This window comes from Leucopleurus acutus (genome assembly GCF_964270905.1).
Source record: "Leucopleurus acutus genome assembly, chromosome: 11".
Classification (NCBI taxonomy): domain Eukaryota; kingdom Metazoa; phylum Chordata; class Mammalia; order Artiodactyla; family Delphinidae; genus Leucopleurus; species Leucopleurus acutus.
The window spans coordinates 8,039,308-8,057,773 of NC_139152.1; positions in this window are offsets into that span (position 1 = coordinate 8,039,308).

Consider the following 18,466-nt stretch of genomic DNA (forward strand, 5'->3'; position numbering starts at 1 on the left):
TGACCCCCGACCTGTGGCGTCTTTCAACCCTAGTGTCTAATCTTCTGTTTTGAAATCTGTGGCTTTTTAATATCATCTGCTCATCTTGGTGTCTCCTCATTGGGATTCCATGGATAATTGGGATGTCTGTTCAATTCTAAGTCAGTGACATTCCCCATTGCCCTCTTCCAGCCTTTCAAAACACACACACGCACACACACACACACACACACACACACGCACACGCGCGTGCGCGCGCACACACACACACACACACACACTCCCTACCCCTGTCTATTTAGGGTTTTAGACAATCAAAACAACTCACTGTTTACGGTTCTCTGCTCTTTCCACCGAGTCCTTTGGTTGTTGAATGTGTCTCTCTCCTTCTCACTCTGTTCCACTTTGGCTGGAGAGTAAGATGAACAGGGCCACTCCCTGGAAAGGACTTCAAATTTGGCCTACTCTGAAACAATGAGATGAGGGAGAGCGAGGAAGAGAGAGAGAGAGGGAGGGAGGGAGAAAGCCGGGCTAGAGAGTCTGAAGCTGTGCTACAGTATGAGGCTGGGAGGAGAAGGGGGATGGGGCTTTGCAGTCACTCACACCCTCATTCCGAAGGTTCTGACCACGTTGATGTGCTGCTCCTCCCTTGAAGGGCTGGGTGGCGCTCATATCTGCCTTCCTTCCGTGAGCTACGTTCTGGCTCCAGCCTCCCTTTCTCCTTGGGTTCCTTCTTACCTAAAGAGCAGCTCCTCAGCCCCCTCCGGTCACGCGCCCAGAATCTGTTTCTATTTTTCTGGCCATCTTCCATATTGGAATCATTCCTCTAAACCCCTTTCTCACTTTTGTCCTTTTAGAATTCCACACCAAAAATTTTCTTTATATCCTTTTATTATTTTTTTAAAATTTTTTGGCTGCATTGGGTCTTAACTGTTGTGCACGGGCTTTCTCTAGTTGCAGCGAGCGGGAGCTACTCTTCGTTGTGGTGTGCGGGCTTCTCACTGTGGTGGCTTCTCTTGTTGCAGAGCACAGGCTCTAGGTGCGCGGGCTCAGTAGTTGTGGCTCACAGGCTCAGTAGTTGTGGCTCGCGGGCTTAGCTGCTCCACGGCATGTGGGATCTTCCCGGACCAGGGCTCGAACCCATGTCTCCTGCATTGGCAGGCGGATTTTTTTTTTTTTTTTTTTTGCGGTACGCGGGCCTCTCACTGTTGTGGCCTCTCCCGTTGCCGAGCACAGGCTCCGGACGCGCAGGCTCAGTGGCCATGGCTCACGGGCCCAGCAGCTCTGCTGCATGTGGGATCCTCCCAGACCGGGGCACGAACCCGTGTCCCCTGCATCAGCAGGCGGACCCTCAACCACTGTGCCACCAGGGAAGCCCCTCTTTGTATCCTTATGTTTCTCTTTTTTCTTTGCCTCTTTCTTGACCTACACGTTTGACTCTCTCACCACCCCCACCCCCCTCACACGCCTTTGAGAATCTCATATATTGCTACATCCAGGCGAACAGATAGTACATGAGTTTTGTCCAAGAGGAGGGCTGCTGCCTTAGGAAAAGTTAAGGAACACAGAACCCTCATCTTTTTGAAATGTGGAGGAGCTCCATGAGAGGAGATTCCAGCCTTATGTTGTCTTTTGTCTTTGTTGAAGCTTATATTAAGAATCTTGGTTTCTGGAATCTTAAGGACAAAAATGCTATCAGAAGCCCAAAGAAAATTGGGGCCAAGTTCATTCTGCTTGCTTTATTTTCCATCAGTACTTTCCTTCATGTCACGTAATATGTACATAATGTTTTCTCTGATCCAGGAGCTATAAAAACTTTGTCTTCACTCTTATTCCTAGAAACTCTAGTGCTTAGACCATTACAACATCTCCACTTCGGAGGAATAAACTTGAATTACAGAAACTTCAAATCTGAAGAATGGTTGCCCTTATGTGCCCTCGCAGTGTGTAAATTTCAAGTTATCTGTTAGCTTCTTTAGTCTATATTTTGTATTTCCCTGATGAGCTAAATTAGAGAAGTGTACAGGTAGACAGAGCAGATAGTATTAATGGATTACAGACTAAAAGAAAGAAGAGAGTAAATGATGGAAGGGAAGAAGGAAGGAAGAGAGGGAGGGAGGGAAGGAAGGAAGCTGTCACGAGCAAGGAAGAGCTATGGACATAGTCAGAAGTAAGCCAATAGCACCTCTGGTTTCTCTTAGGAAGCTATACGTTCTCCATCTCTGAGATACATGGGTTCTGGTCAGTCCCCAGAACAAATCTGTGTACAAAACCCAGCTCTTCCTGGTCGGACCTGTCCAGAACTTGATCTTTTCCCATCTGTTCCACAATGAGAATGCAGAGGCTACAGAACAGATGTCTGGGGAGAGCCAGGGCAAGAAAAGGCAGGGAGGCAGGGGTGGGGGAAGAGACAAAAGCAGACGCAAAGCAGAACTAAGGCAGGGCCTACAACGGAGAGCCTAGAGCCACACTCATGTTTTCCATGAAGCACAGACAGATGGAGAAACTGAACTCAGGCCAGTCATTTGGCAGGGACAGCAATGACCTCAATGTGCTCCCAGCCAGAGACTGTAGCTTAGGAGAGCCTCCCCAGGCAGTAGGAGGGGGCGCCTTCCTAGGGTCTCGAGGGGGAGTCTGAAGTTAGGGCAGTAAAAACAGGAACAAAATGTTCAGAGCAAGGCAGGGGGAGCAGGCAGGCAGCGAGCAGGACCTCGGAAGGAAGGAAGGGAGAGGAAACAAGGAAGCACGGCAGGAACTGGCAGAAGAGCAGAAGCCACCATGTAGTCTTTCTTGGTCATTCAAGAATGCCGTTTACTTGAAAGCACTTGGGGTGATGTCTTGTTCATGGCAGCTCTGGTGGCCCCTTCTAGCACAAGTCCCTGTTTGTTTTCAGAGTCTCCGCTTGGACCCCCAGTTTTAGAGATCCTCTGATTTACTTTTCTCATTGGTGGTTATCATTTAATTACATCAAGTCAGAGTCAGCAGCCACGGTCAGGAATGAGCAACTGCCATCCAGAGATGTGAGCCTAGACTCTTCCGAGGTTCTCGCTGACCCTGGGGAAAAACTCCCTGGGCAGCAGCCCACATACTCATCCAACACAGGGTGGATCTCCTGCGGGTCGAGGATGCAGGAAAGTCCTCCATGGAATTGACGGGCAGGTGAAGAAGCGACTTAATGTAGGCAATCTAATGTCTGAGACATCCAGGAAAATGTTAGTTTTACAAAGAGGTCTCCAATCAGGGGACGATGGGTAGAATGCAAAGAAAGAGAAGGGAGACAGGGATGAGAGACAGCATGCTGGTTTATTCATCTGTTTACTGGCCTGTGAAGAATACACCCATTAGCTGAAGGCCTCTGGGCAAACGTACAGAAACGTTATTACTACAGTCCGATCCAACTAAATTAAATCCAGGGCCTAAACACACACAAAAATCCCATAAAAGGAAGGAAAGGAAGGAAGGAAGGAGGGTTATACGAGGTGGGTGTGTCGGGGGGGGGGGAGTGCTGTGTGTAGAGGGAATGAAGCAATAAAGTGGTAACAGCCAAACTTAAGAGATGGACCCAGTGGAGGAGTTAAGAGCCAGCAAACATATGTCCTCAGAGAACTTGGGCAAGGGAAGAGTTCCCACTTCTCAGTAACCCATACCTCTCTGTTCTTCACGCCTCCATGCCTTGCACTTTCTGTTCCCTCCTTTCTCAAATATATATCCTCTTCCCAGCTCCAGGAAATAAATGCTGATGTGTACATCAAAACCCAGCCCCATGCTGCTCTTCCTGGTCCCCTTTGCTTCTGAATAGTTAATCATTCCCTCTATTGAGCTACCTCTCCTTTTTAATCATTGTGGCATCAGCTTTATTATATTCTTTATAAATTTATTTTATTTTTTTGGCCACACCGCGCAGCATGCGGGATCCCAGCTCCCCAACCAGCGATCGAACCCCTGCCCCCCCGCAGTGAAAGTGCAGAGTCCCAACCACTGGACTGCCAGGGAAGTTCCCCTCAACTTTATTGTATTCTTTTTTTTTTTTAATTAATTTATTTATTTTTGACTGCGTTGGGTCTTAGCTGCAGCACACGGAATCCTTCATCGCGGTGCGCGGGCTTCTCTCTTGTTGTGGCGCCCGGGCTTAGTTGCCCAGCGGCATGTGGGATCTTGGTTCCCCGACCAGGTATTGAACCTGCGTCCCCTGCATTGGAAGGCAGATTCTTAACCACTGGACCACGAGGGAAGTCCCTATATTCTTTGTTTTACATGTCTGTGTTCTTGATTAGACTGAGAGGTTCTTACTCGTCTCTGGCTGACATAATGATCAGCACAGAACAACTCAAAATTTGGTCATTTGAATTGAGGTGAGACGAAGACTCGAAATATTTCGAGAGAGAAACATTCAAAAACTGAGTCAAATGCAAAGTAAAGGAGAAAGTTCTAGAGAAGAAAGTAGTTTGAGAGGATATAGGAGCACGGCCAGTGGAACAACTAACCAGTGTTTTGATCCAAGACGAGAGGAATAGACCTAAAGGAAACAGGCACAGAGATTGGGCAACAGTTATTCCAGAAATAAAGGAATTTTGGCAGAAGGGCCGTAAAATCAGTGCATGCGAAACATAAGTGACTTCTATCAACAATAATGAGTGCTTCTGTCTCATGGTTTTGCTTTGTGTGAATTTTCAGATGGTGCTGGTGGTCTTGCGCTGTTAGACCCACACTCTATGTAGTATCCACGCTTACATTTGACGCCCTTGGTCTCGGTTGAGAGAGGAAACGTTCCCAGAAGCAAAGGAAGAAGCCGCAGATCTCTCAGGGCTCAGCATCAGTTTGCCAGCGTCACTCCCATGTCCTGTTGGTCTGTAGGGTCTCAGTTCCAAGTTAAGGGGAGGAGAAATAGACTTTACCTCTTGATGGGAGGAGTGGCAGAAAAGTGTGTAGCCACATATGTCACAAAGTTAAAATGAATCTTTTTAACAGATTAGACAAGGCCAAACAAAGAACATATGTATTTTGCCTTTTCCCTGAAACCTGATTTACCTCTCTTCACAATTCTAAGGACCTCTTGGATGCTCAATATGATAGAAGAAGTTCAGTGTTATCTTCTTGTTTTCTGCAGCATCAGGCACTGTTGGCCTGTCCCTCCTTTTTGAAATGTGTCTTTCTCTTGGCACCTATGACATCACTTCCTTTGTTTTCCTCTTTAGCTTGGCTCAGCATTCTTTTTTTATTTCTTTTTCTTCTGTGTTTACCCTTAATGCTGGTAGTTTTCAAGGTTCTTGCCCCAGCCACCTCTTTTTACTACACCCCACTCCTGCGTCTCTATTTACCATCTACTGGCTTCTGCTTCTAGATCTGTACTTCAATCTCTTCTACATCTGAAGGTGAAATAGTACATCTCTAGTTGGATGTCCCATTAGCACCTTGAGTCCGTCAGGCTTCATATTAGAGCAGGATCATTTAAGCAGGAAGGGGGGAAGCTAAAGAACAGACTCCCAGGAATAACTACCAAGATTCTAGTGCCCCTCCCACCTTCTGGAGGCCACCTTCCTTGCTGAGATGCCACCACTCAAGCTCTGGAACCACGCTGGCTCTGCTAGAATCCACACCCGCAGAACGGATCCTCACTCCCTGCCTCTCTCTTCACTTAACCTTGGTTTTGAGTTCAAGACTTAGATTAGTGCATATGGTTGCTGAAACCTAGCGATTCAAACTCTAGCTATAGGAGAGTCTAGGCTATGTCGTTTTTAGTTTTCCACCCTCTGTAATCCAGGAAGGTGCCCAAGAAGAAGCTTCAATAAATGTTGAGCAAGCCCTAGTTTTGCATGTGTAAAATTGAGTCATGCTCCCTGCAGAGTCCCCCCCATACTAGGACTATGGTGCCACCATCACCCCATTACCCAACTGAAGCACGGGGTCACCTCCAGTTTCCTCGGTTTCTCTCTTTCCCTCACCTTGAGTCCCAACACACACAACACACAACACACACACAGATACACACACACACACACACACACACACACACAGTCTTTCAAATCTATCCCTTTTCTCTATTATGTCCATCACCACTTTAGCTCAGTTCGGTCCAGTCATTGCTCTAACGGAGTCTTAACTGGTCTCCCAGTTCTGGCGTTTCCCCACCTTTATTTATAATACAAAGCACTATGAGCAATATTTCTAGCATTACTCAACCTAGGTTACTCTGGCTTAAAAACCTTAGAGGAGGAGGGCTTCCCTGGTGGCGCAGCGGTTGAGAGTCCGCCTGCCGATGTAAGGGACGCGGGTTCGTGCCCCGGTCCGGGAAGATCCCACATGCCGCGGAGCGGCTGGGCCCGTGAGCCATGGCCGCTGAGCCTGCGCGTCCGGAGCCTGTGCTCCGCAACGGGAGAGGCCACAACAGTGAGAGGCCTACGCACCACAAAACAAAACCTTAGAGGCGCTTCATTATCCTTAGGATACCGTCGGAACTTCTCAGTTCCCTCTCTCATCACCAGTGCTCTAACCCACCCACCCCGACACATTCTGCATGTTGCTTTCTGACACACCGAATCATTTACAGTTCTGCAAAAGCTTCAAGCTCTCTAAGCTGCTGTACATGCTACATTCCATTTACAACACCTCCACCAGAATCTTTAATTTACCAGTTCAACATAACCTTTATGTTCATCTGTCTAATTTCTACTCATCCTTTCCAACTCAGCTTCGGCTTGTTTTCCTGAGTGTCTCCACTACAATGTGGGCTTCTTGTGGGCAGATGCTTTGTTCACTGTGGCATGCCCGAGGCCAAACCCAGGAACTCATATTCGTACATCAGAGAGATGTGTTGCCCGTGTATGGGAGAGACTGTATTTCCTAAAACTGAACACAAGAGGGCAACGAATCACTTCTCCAGACCTGTTTTGAAGTTTGGCGGCCCTTCCCTGCACCTCATTTACTATTCCAACTGATGACATAGTTCACGGAGCACAACTCTTGAGCTGTGCCCGACAGGATGAAAGATTCTTAATGACTCAGAACTGTACTGCATTGATATTCTGGCTGCCTTTTCAGTGCCAGGGACTTCACTTACCTACCGGTAATTAAAAAAGATGAATCAGTCCCAAGTCATCCATTCAAGGAATCGAGAATCTAGTGGGAAAGAGAAGTGAACTGAACTTCCTTTATTCCCTGACATATGAAGAAACAAGTGACATATGAAGAAACAACCGGTTTTTTCAGTATCATTGGCTTCTTAAGATGGTAGAAGGGTGGGCTTCCCTGGTGGCGCAGTGGTTGAGAGTCCGCCTGCCGATGCAGGCGACACGGGTTCGTGCCGCGGTCCGGGAGGATCCCACATGCCGCGGAGCGGCTGGGCCCGAGAGCCATGGCTGCCGAGCCTGCGCATCCGGAGCCCGTGCTCTTCAACGAGAGAGGCCACAACAGTGAGAGGCCCAAAAGGTGGTAGAAGGGTTAACTACTGGGTGTAAATAAGACAGAAACTTAGATTCTCCTAAGTGACAATTTTGAAAAACACGCACGACCAATCCAGCTAATTCAACCCCAGGTAATTGTAGGATGGCGGGAGAAGCATGTCCCGTCCTAAGCCCATCTCTGCGGCCACCCCACCCCCTTACCAATTTTAGATAGACTTCTCTTTCTGGAGCAGTTTTTATGTTCACAGCAAAATTGAGTGGAAAGTACAGAGAATTCCCTTATACTCCTTGCCCCACATACCTACATCCTTCCCCACTCTCAACATCCTGTACCGAGAGGTCCATCGTTAAGAGTCAGTCAGGGTTCACTCTTGCTGTTGTGCAGTCTATGGGTTTTGACAACTGTGTGATAACATGTGTCCACCATTATAGTCTCATACAGAGCAGTTTCACTGTCCTCAAAAGGACTCTGTGCTCTGCCTATTCATTCCTCCTTCCCCTCTAATCCCTGACAACAACTGACCTTTTTACTGCCCCGTAGTTTTATCTTTTTCCAAAATACATACGGTCGGAATCATACAGTATGTGATTTTTTTCAGATGGGCTTCTTTCACTTAGCAGTAATGCATTTAAGTTTCCTCCATGCCTTTTCATGGCTTGGTAGTTAGTTCATTTCCTTTTAGGGCTGAACAACAGTTATGTATTCACCTACCGAAGAACATCTTGATTGTTTCTGTTGGGGCTATTACGAAGCCTCCGTGTGCAGTTTTTGGTATTTCCTTTGCGTAAATACCAAGGAGCACAATTGGTAGATCATATGGTAAGGGTATGTTTAGTTCTATAGGAAACCCTAAACTGTCTTCCGAAGCGGTCATACCATTTTGGACTCTCAGCAATGAATGAGAGTTCCTCGCTGTTGTTTCATGTTATCAGGATTCTGGATTTTAGCCATTTTAATAGGCATGTAGTGATATCTCCTTGTTTTAAATTCTTATCTCTCTAATGACATAAGATGTGGAGCGTTTTTTCATGTGTTTACTTGGCACCTTATATTTTTGTTGGTGAAGTGTACGTTTCAGGTCTTCTGTCCATTTAAAAGTCAGGTTGTTTATTTTCTTATTGTTGAGTTTTAAGAGTTGTTTGTATAGTTTGGGTAACCGGTCTTTATCAGATACGTATTTTGCAAATGTTTTCTTCCAGTCTGTGGCTTGCAAATGTTTTCTTCCAGTCTGTGGCTTATTCTCTTGACAGGGTGTTTTGCCGAGCAGAAGTTTGGAATTTTAATGAAGTTCAGCTTATTAATGACGTAGTGACTTTGTATTTAAAAAGTTGTCACCATACCCAAGGTCATCTATGTTATCTTTCAGAAATTTTATATCTTTTCGTTTTACATTAGGTCTGTGACACATTTTGAGCTAATTTTTTTTTGAGAAGGGCATAAGGTCTGTGTCTAGGTTCTTTTTTTAAATTTTTGCATGTGGATGTCCAATTTCTTGCATGTTTCTTGTTTAGTATATGCATGCAGTGACAAATTTGCCTCTTCACACTGCTTTTGCTGCTTCCTACAAATTTTGATAAATTGTACTTTCATTTCCCGCTGACTTTTAAAAAGTTAATGTGATGTAGTGTGACATGCATATATAAATACATAAAATAGCAGTGTTCAACACGTGAAAGATGAATTGAGGCATGTTAAATATACCGAGTTTGAGCAAAAATTGATGTGAACCTGGTAGCGCCAAACTGGAAGTGGTTAGGTGTGCTCCACCAACAGGATCTTGGAGGGAGACTTGTAGAGAAAAGGCAGAAGCAGAGCAAGAGAATTATTGCTTGGCTATAGCTTAAGGCCTCTTGGGCTACCCTTAGGTTTCAATAGTGCAACCCTGAGGTATTTTCAGGCTTAGATTTTGGTTTGCTTATATAGGCCACCTTGGAATTAGAGCCACCTCAGTCTAATGGCCCCCTGCTTAATGAATTTAATGATTTCTCTCTTTTGACCATCATCTTGAATGTGATTCACCAAAAATTTGGTATTAGCGGCACTCTCAGTCACCATCAGAGTTAAGTTGCTCTTGTCTCATTGTGAAACTGATTATGATGTCAGGTTCATAGAAGAATTTGTTTTGGGGGAATTCCCTGGCAGCCTAGCGGTTAGGACTCCAAGCTCTCACCGCCGAGGGCCTGGGTTCAATCCCTGGTGGGGGAACTAAGATCCCACAAGCCGCACAGCCCAAAAAAATTCTTTTGTTTTTGTTATTCATCTTGTTTCTGTTCTGCAAGCACAGCGAGACCATCTGATGTACTGCTGATGGCTGTGAATATGCATTTAATACCTTTGGGACAACACAGTGCACCAAGGAAACAGCTATGATTAGGAGGGTAATACCAAGAGTGAAGTATATTCCTTAATCAGAACCTCCCATGAACCAAACCAGTTGTTCTTAGATAAATCAGAGAATGTACCTGAAGGGTCATCAACCCCTGGCTATTAATAAAGAGCCAAGTGGCTACTTATTAATCTCTTGTATTTGGTACAATACCAGTTGCGTTGATCCAGCTGCCACAGGAGACATTCTGCTATGGTGCACATTTCTCCTTGTTCAGTGGATGAGTAAAGTCAAGCAGTTCTATTATCCAAAACCATCCTAGCAAGAAAGTCTAGGGACTCTTGTTGTGCAACTATGGCCTTAGTGATAGATTCAGAGATGACTGCCAGAGTTAAAGGCCTTCCAGGAAGTGACCTTCCTTATTCACCTGGAAAGGCTGCAGGAATCCTGCAAACAGGATAGCGGGCCAGTTTTTCCCAAGGGCCTTTATTGACTCCACAAAGTCAACCTTAGTTTTACTCTGGGCTTTAAATTGCTTCTAGAGCTGCACTTCTGTTGTTGTGAGGACTCAATTTATAAGGCAAGTACAGTTGTTTTTAATTCCACAAAGAATAGTGTTGCAACCTGATCGAGAGATCAAGAGGCTGACCCACCCACCCAAATACATTATCTTCAATGAGTTTCTTCATATTAGGGAGATTTCCAACGAAGAGGGAAAGATTCCCATGTTCTAGATTTAGAGCCGTGTGTCTTTGGAATATTTTCGTAAATGCTTCCACAATGACCTCAGAATGTTTTTCTTTCCCTCTGGGTACATAGTTTCATTTTAGCTTAGGAGAGAACGCCTTAAAAAAAGGTTTTGAAATCAGCTTCCAATGAGGACAACTTCTGACCACAGGCGTATTTTTAAAAATATATATCCTCCCTCTCCCCCCCGCCCCCCAATATCTTGTCAGGTTTCAGCTGGGACAAACAGTAAATGCCTGGTAGTTTTGACCAATCCCATGGATGCAAGAGGTGTCTCCAAAGAGGGTACAAAAGATACTACCTTCCCCAAATCCGGAGCCACTTCCAAAAATAGCCCAAAGAGAGAGCTAGCAACAATCAGTAGAGCCCTAGCCACAAACAGAATACAGCCCACGTTTCTGTCCCGCTGTATTTTTGTGCCCCCAACCTGAGGGCTGAGGTTCCCGCATATGCACGTAAGAACCAACAGCCTGAGTGCCCCAGGCAGGCAGAGAGCCAAGCCATGACCTCAGGACACAAGTTGAGACAAGAGAAGGATAACAAGTGGGTACCCCAAAATCAAATTCAAACCCTGAACTTGGTAAGGAAGGGACAACTGAAACTTTACCTTCCTCTCTTGAGCAGGCGCCACAGACAGAGATCTGGGAGCGTTGACTTTTTAAGAACTCTTGCCCTTGGTTCACTTCTGCCAGTTTCCCTGAGATCCTGTCTGCAGGAGAGAGCAGGGTGTCCCAGCAGGTCTCTTCTTTAAAATATGTATTTATTTACTTTTGGCTACATTGGGTCTTCGTTGCTGCTTGTGGGCTTTCTCTAGTTGCGGAGAGCGGGGGTTACTCTTTGTTGCGGTGCACAGTATTCTCACTGTGGTGGCTTCTCTTGTTGTGGAGCACAGGCTGTACGTGCACGGGCTTCAGTAGTTGTGGCACACAGGCTTAGTTGCTCCGTGGCATGTGGGATCTTCCCAGACCAGGGCTTGAACCCGTGTCCCCTGCATTGGCAGGCAGATTCTTAACCGCTGCACCACCAGGGAACTCCCCCCAGCAGCTCTTATTCTGGTAACTAGAAACCGTAGAGGAGGAAAAATTATTTTCTTTCTACTCTTTATAGTGAGAGAAGTGCCCTGTTCTCTAGGGCACCTCTTGACTGGATTTAGGTTAAAAGTTCCCCACTGTGTCCACTGTAATTCAAGATTATCTGTGGTGAGATTAATATACTTGTTCAGTCTTAAAATTTTACTCACCTGAAGCCTCACACTGGACCTAGTCCAGTTTAGGTCAGACCCAGTCCAATCCCCGACCCAGTCCGGTTTTTAAGTTGGACTCTGGCTGGTTTCCGGACCCAGTCTGGAAAAACTCAGATAAAGTCTGACAGCTCATAACACGAGGATCCAAGAGGGACTTGGACACAGAGAAGCAGACACAGAGAAGCAGTGAGTTAAAGGGGCTACATGGATACGTCCACCTGGTTCCTCATTTCTCCTGGGAGGGGTCCCTGGGGGGCTCCTTTGGTTCCTTCTTCTGACAACAGAACAGTTGAAAAGAGGCATATTAAAACTTTAAGAGTTTATGTGAACTAAAATCAGTTCTAATTGGGCAGCTTTCCACCGATGGGAGCTGGGGAGAGACTTTCATAGGGAAAGGGGAGAAACAAGGAAATTATTGATGGGATGTAGCTTAAAGCCTATTCAGTGGCCATTCAGTCTAATGGCCCCCTGGTTTAGTTAACCGAACAGCATTTATTAAGATTTAGGGAGGGCTCCATGAAAAAATTGTGAGGAAATCAGTGATTATCAAACTTTAGTGCATCAAAACAAACCAATGTATATCATCACAATGAAGATTCTTCAGCTTCTTCTTAGGGATTTCAGTTTGGTGTGATTGTGGGGTAGAGATAAGGCTCTGCAAACACCTCTAGGTGTTCTTGCTAAAGGTGGGCCTTCTTACTTCTCACCAGTATTTCTCAAACTTGAGCGTGAGTCAGAATCCTCTGAGAATAGGATTGCCAGATAAAATGTGGGATGGTCAAATAAATTTGAATTTCACATTTTTAATATATCTCAAAAATTGGGACATCATCTGTTGTTTTAACTAAAATTCAAATGTGCTTTCTTTCCAAGTGTCACTAAATCCTTCAAAATAGCAATTTAAATTTTCCTTGTGGCAGATATTTGTGATTGTTGTCTGTTTTGTCTTTTTCAGAAATTTCAAATGATGCAATCTCATCAGGAGATTATTCTTTTTATCTCTGATTCACCTATTGACCTCTTTATAAGAATCTTCTGTCCTACTTCTACGGTCACCTTGGTAATGTAGTGGGTAACAAAAAGCTCAATAAACTGTTATACCAAATCTTTCATACTTTTATCTTTTTTCTTAGTTTCTCCCTTTACTTTCACACCTCCGTTTTGTCTCTCCACTGCTTTCCCCTCCTACATCTGTTTCTCTGCTTTTGTTCAAGTTGTCTTCGTTGAAATGTCTCCCGGGGCTTTCTCTCTCCTTTCCTTTTCTTTCTTTCTGTTTTCTTTCTCCTCTTTTTCCTTTTCCTGAAGCCTTCCATGGCAAAATTAAAATCTGTAGAAACAAGTTAGCGCACTAGGGACCAGGCCACAGTATCGTGTTCCAGAAGGAGATTCTGTTCTGACAGTCCTTTTGCAAGAGCAAATTCCCAGTCAGGGGAAAAGAGAGCTTCAAGAAACAATTGCTTTGCCCGAGGATCTGTTGGGAGAGTGATGGATGGCACTGCACTGAGAACTGCCGGAAAAGGAGGGGAGACATTGCCAGGCAGCGTGAGGGGAGGAGGCGGCTGGGAGAAAGAGCCAGTCAGGAAGAGCTAGGAAAGGGGCGGAGAATGTGCTGCCTGTATATGCTGCCTGCAAGACCTTTCTGCAGATGTTGTGTCTTTGTGAGCTGACTGCAGAGGCCATGTGCGTGCAGACTGTATGTGAATGTATGCGTTGCTTATTTCAGATCGTGGGTCTATGGGAACCGCTGACTGCAAGAAACAGGAATGTATTGTTGAAAGGATTTTGCAGTCAGAGTGCTTGTTTGTGGTTGTGTGGTATGTGTGACTGACTTTTTGCCAAATGTGTTGTTCTGATGCCAGCTCTGAGAGTTTAGTGGAAGTCTGGCCGACTAAGCTAAGACACAACAAAGTCAGAAGGAAATATGGGGGCAACCTGAGATGGAAATAGAGAAGCTGTTGCAAGAAGAGAAAAAAAAAAAAGACTTGGAGAAAGGGGAAATGAATGAGAAAACAGAAAATAAGCGATAAAAATTCCTTCCTTAGAAAAGGAAGAAATTTGAAAGGAAGAGAAAGAAAAGCAACATTCTTCCAGATGCAGGCACTATATATATATATATATATCTCCCTACTTCTTCTGGTGCCTTGGTGAGATATTTCCTAGCTTTTCTCCCTTATTTCTTTCTAGACACAGTTCATCGTGGCATATTTATTACACGTATATTTTGCTTACACCAGGGGATATTTTAAAACTTAACAGTTATCCAGAAAGAAACATTAGTAGCTCTTAAATGAGAAAGGATTTTTGGGTGCTGTTGTTAGACAAGAGCGCTATTGGACATAATGGAAAGACACTCAGTTTTGATCAGAGATTAATTGAATTTTAATTCTTTAAAATGTTTAAGTGATTAAAACAGTACGTGAAATGCATGACATTTCAAAAGCAGGGGTGTTGAAATACAGTTTCCACATTCCAAAGGTGGTTATTGTTACTACTATGATTATTAACAATTTAACAGGCACTACCTACACCTGCAATGAGATATTTAAATTAGTCACGAGAACTTGTAGATCTCGACTGACCGATAAACACGGAGGCAGCATAACTTTGAACTTGGATGTGGACTGGGGAGGGAAGTCCTAGTTGGGACCATCCCAGTTTCGCTTTGTTGCAAACACACTACTTATTTTGGATGGTTTCAAATTGCAACCATTATGGTGTCTTCCTCAACTCTTTGCTTGCTTCATTTTTAAAACCTTAGAAGTTATTATAATTGTATTTCCAGTATACTAATTTTGCTCCATGCACTAATACGTTTTTTGGTTCATTCAGCCGTCTTTTCCTCCCTTTCCACTATTTTTTTCATCTGCCTCTCTCCTTTTTTTTTCTTCTTTCCCATCATGTTTCCCTGGTTTTGATTAAAATTCACTTCACTTCTCTCCTCACCACTCTCTCCTTTATGGAAATTATTCCTTTTCAGGCTTGTCTTTTTCCTCATTCCCTTCTCTGGTGTCTTTGTCTCCAGCAGAGGGGTCTGATGTTGATATGAGGTAGGGAATGAGGCCTGGGAGAAAGCAGCCTGGGAAGAGGGAAGAGGGCGGAGGAAGCGGTGCTTCAGCTGTTTCTGCCATTAGCCTATAAAAGGCTGCCTTAAGTATGCCTCTGTAAATTCCTCCCCTCCCATCCCCACAGTCCCCCCTGCAAAGGGTCTCTCCACTTCCCCACCTTAAATCCCACCTCCCCTACCCCCCACCCCACTACTTGGGTGACATCACTCTTTACCAGCTGTGACTGCCAGGGACACTGACGTTCTTTTGCCCTCGCGGTCAGGCACTAAACCCTGGTTTGTCTTTTAAACGCTGACTTTCTGCTAAACCCTTTTTGCCCCAACATATCAGTGGGTCCCTCTTTGAAGCACCAAACATTTCAGTTCCCCACAAAAATAGCAGTTTTTATTTTTAGTAACGGAAGTTGGAGAAAAAGCTTAATGATAAAAAGCTTCTACGACTTTAGCAAATCCATCTATGACTTAAGTGGATTTGTTCTTTGTTGATTACGATGGAATCTGTATGTATTTGGAGAATAACATTAGTAATAATTTTTTGGTTGACTCTTTATATGTATGGTTGAGGAATGGACTACGAGATCCTTTGTGACAAATTCCAAATATATATATATTCCATATATATATATATAACCATTATTTATCAAATGTTTGTATATGATGTTAGAGACATAAGCCAAAATAGCAGGCATCAATATCCAAATAAAACTTTATATACTAGGTAGTGGGAAGAAATGGCCGACAAAATCAATTGTGTAGCTTTTGAGGGATTATAAAGAGTTGGTTAAGAGTATGTACTTTGATGCTTGGATTCAAATCACGGTTTTGGCACTTGCTAGCTGTGTGAGTTTGAAAAAGTTACTCAACGTCTCTGTTCCTCAGTTTGCTCATTTGTAAAAAGGAGATAACTCAAGCGCAGTAGGGTTATTAGGAGGATTAAACATGTTCTAAGACATATTAGGTTTATTATTATTATGAGACTGGGGACAGATATAGAACTATATGCGTTTCAGATATTTCTATGGCAATTTCCTCATTCACCATTTATTTACTAAGCAAGCCAGTGTTATAGATCCTCTATCTTGGTCTCCCTTGTCTGCCCTAGTTGTCCAGAAAAGTTTTGGGAAAGTAGCCAAAAGGTTTGGAACTTGTATATTTCGAGAGATTTGCCTAGTAATTCCACCGTGTCACTCGTTGTTTTCTTTCTCTTCACTGTCTCCTCACGCTGCTAGGATGAATCCCAAACTGAAAGGCACTGAGAGAGAGAGAGAGACCAAAAAATCAAGGAAACAGTTAGTTTGGGGGAGTCAGGTCGAGTCGATGGAAGAAGGGTTAAATAGAAGAGCAAGGAAGATGAAACAAATCTAGCTTGATGATCAAAATGGGTTTGTAACCCAAGAGAGCAAAAATGATTTAGAAACAAAATGTAGAAATAGAGTAGATAAGGATTTGGACACAACAGATATAAATTGTTCTGTTTCTTTGCATCAAGGATAAATACATGAACTTAGATTAATGAACCGAACTCCCTAGTCTAACTTTTTCGATGTGCAAAAGATAGCAAACTGGACCAGGACAGTCACGATGGTGGCAGGTCAGTAGGATGATCCCAGAACGCATTCATTCATTCATCCATTCAATCTGTAAATCATTCAAGGTGCTGCTGGTGACATAGGTGTGTGGCGGATCCTACAGCCCATGCGTGGTTTGATACCATCATTTCTATGGTTGAAATGTCAACAAATTCAATCCGGTGTCTCCCTGCACCTAGTGGAGGGTTCTTGTTTTCTTTTTTCCCCTATTATTTGAGGCTTCCTCTATTCTTTAAAAGAGAACATGCTGCTGCCTTTCCACCTTTGCTTAGTCCATTCTCTCTTCTTCTGTTCTAACCAGACTGAGATACTTTTATGATACTCCAGTGGATAGGGAATCAGGAGACTCGGAATTGCCACCAATGATTTTATCTCATTGCACTGATTTTCCCTTCTGTCAGAAGAGACTAACAATATTTACTCAACATTTCGAGGTTGCTTGAGGCTTACATCGAGTTTATAAATGCTGAGTGCTTTAAATTAAGAACATTTTACAAACGGTTATCTCTTTAACACACTATTCTCAAGCTGTCATGTATCTAAGATTCAACTTGGTAAGCTTGTTAAATTTGCAGACTATTGGCTGATTCCATAAGTTTTTTGTTTGCCTCAAAAAATGCAGATACCCGGGCTCATTCAGAAGGTCGGGGTGAAGGCCAAGGAATCTGCATTTTAAACATCCTGGTTTATTCCTGTGTAATAGAGAAAAAGAAATAGTAGCCAGATACAATTAAAGGAAGGGGAAAAACCTACATCACCTCTCTAAGTCATTTTTTTCCTTTACACTTTTTCTTTCTCTGATGCAGCCAATCTGTACCGTCTTTCCTCCCTTTCCCCACCCCATCCTCCTTTGTGTCTGGCATCTGTATTTTCTTAGCATAGTTAGAGAGGCACTCAGCTTACTGTGCACAAATGGAGTGGAGGGAAAGGAGGAGGGATGTGGGTGGAGAAAGGCTAGATCAGGGTTTAGCTATTCTAACTGAAGACTGTTGCCGCCAGGCTGGTTCTAGCCGGCTGGCTCTGGGAGAGGAAGCACAGGGAGAGCTACATCTCCTGCAGCTGCTTCTACTGTTCCTTATTTGCTAGTGTACGTTCTGATATAGGACACCCACTACCTTTTCTCCACCCACAGGAATCACGTTAGATACCCAGTGATGTACACTATTTTAGGTACTGAGAATAATTCTGGATTCATTCCTGTTTACAGTTTTTCTCTTCACTACTTTAGGCCTTAGTTTTGATCAAACCCCAGCTTGTTTGTTTGTCTTTAACCCCAGGAGAGAAAGATTTGCACCAGATGGTGTCTATGGGGTACTTAAAGTTTTTGCTTGACCCGAAGTCTAGATAATAAGTGAATTATGCTTTCTGGCTGATATAGATATACATGGATAATTCCAGCACCTCTTGTCTAATCCTCGGTCCCTTCAGCTTGGGGGAACATCAATCTTGTGTAATAATAGCTAATATTTATTGCACGCTTCATATGTAGTGCATTATATTTAAGTTACCTCATTAATCCTTATAGTTCAGTGAAATAGTTAATCTTCATTTTGTTGATGAGAAAACTGAGGCTGATAGAGGCAACAATCCCATGACACCAGCAAATAAAGCTGGGATTTCAAATCAGATAAATCAGATTTATCTGACTCCAGAGATGTGAGGTTACTTATAATATGTCTTCTCAAGGGATTCAACCCACCCCCTCCTGAAGAGTATCGATTTATGGGTTAAAAATGAGTGGCGCATGATTAAACCAAGATAAGTTACATTGCCACCAAAAGGAGATGTGAGTCCATACCTGACCAGACATAACTACCGTGAAAACACAAAGATTATGGTTGAATCTAAGAAACTGAGCCTTTCCAGAAATGCTAAAAACAATTTCTGCTCCCTCATTACTTCATACAAAAATAGGAAGTATGAATTTGATCATTATTCATGTAAAGATTATCTTATAGAGTGACATATCATTGGCTTTGGTTTTAAAAATATACTTCTGGGTTTGTTTTTAAAAATATACTTCTGGGTTTATTTCCCTGACTAGATTAAGTGAAAAGCAAAGTTGTTGTGTGTGATATGAATTTCTTAGGCTGTGTCTGGCACATAGTGACAGTATA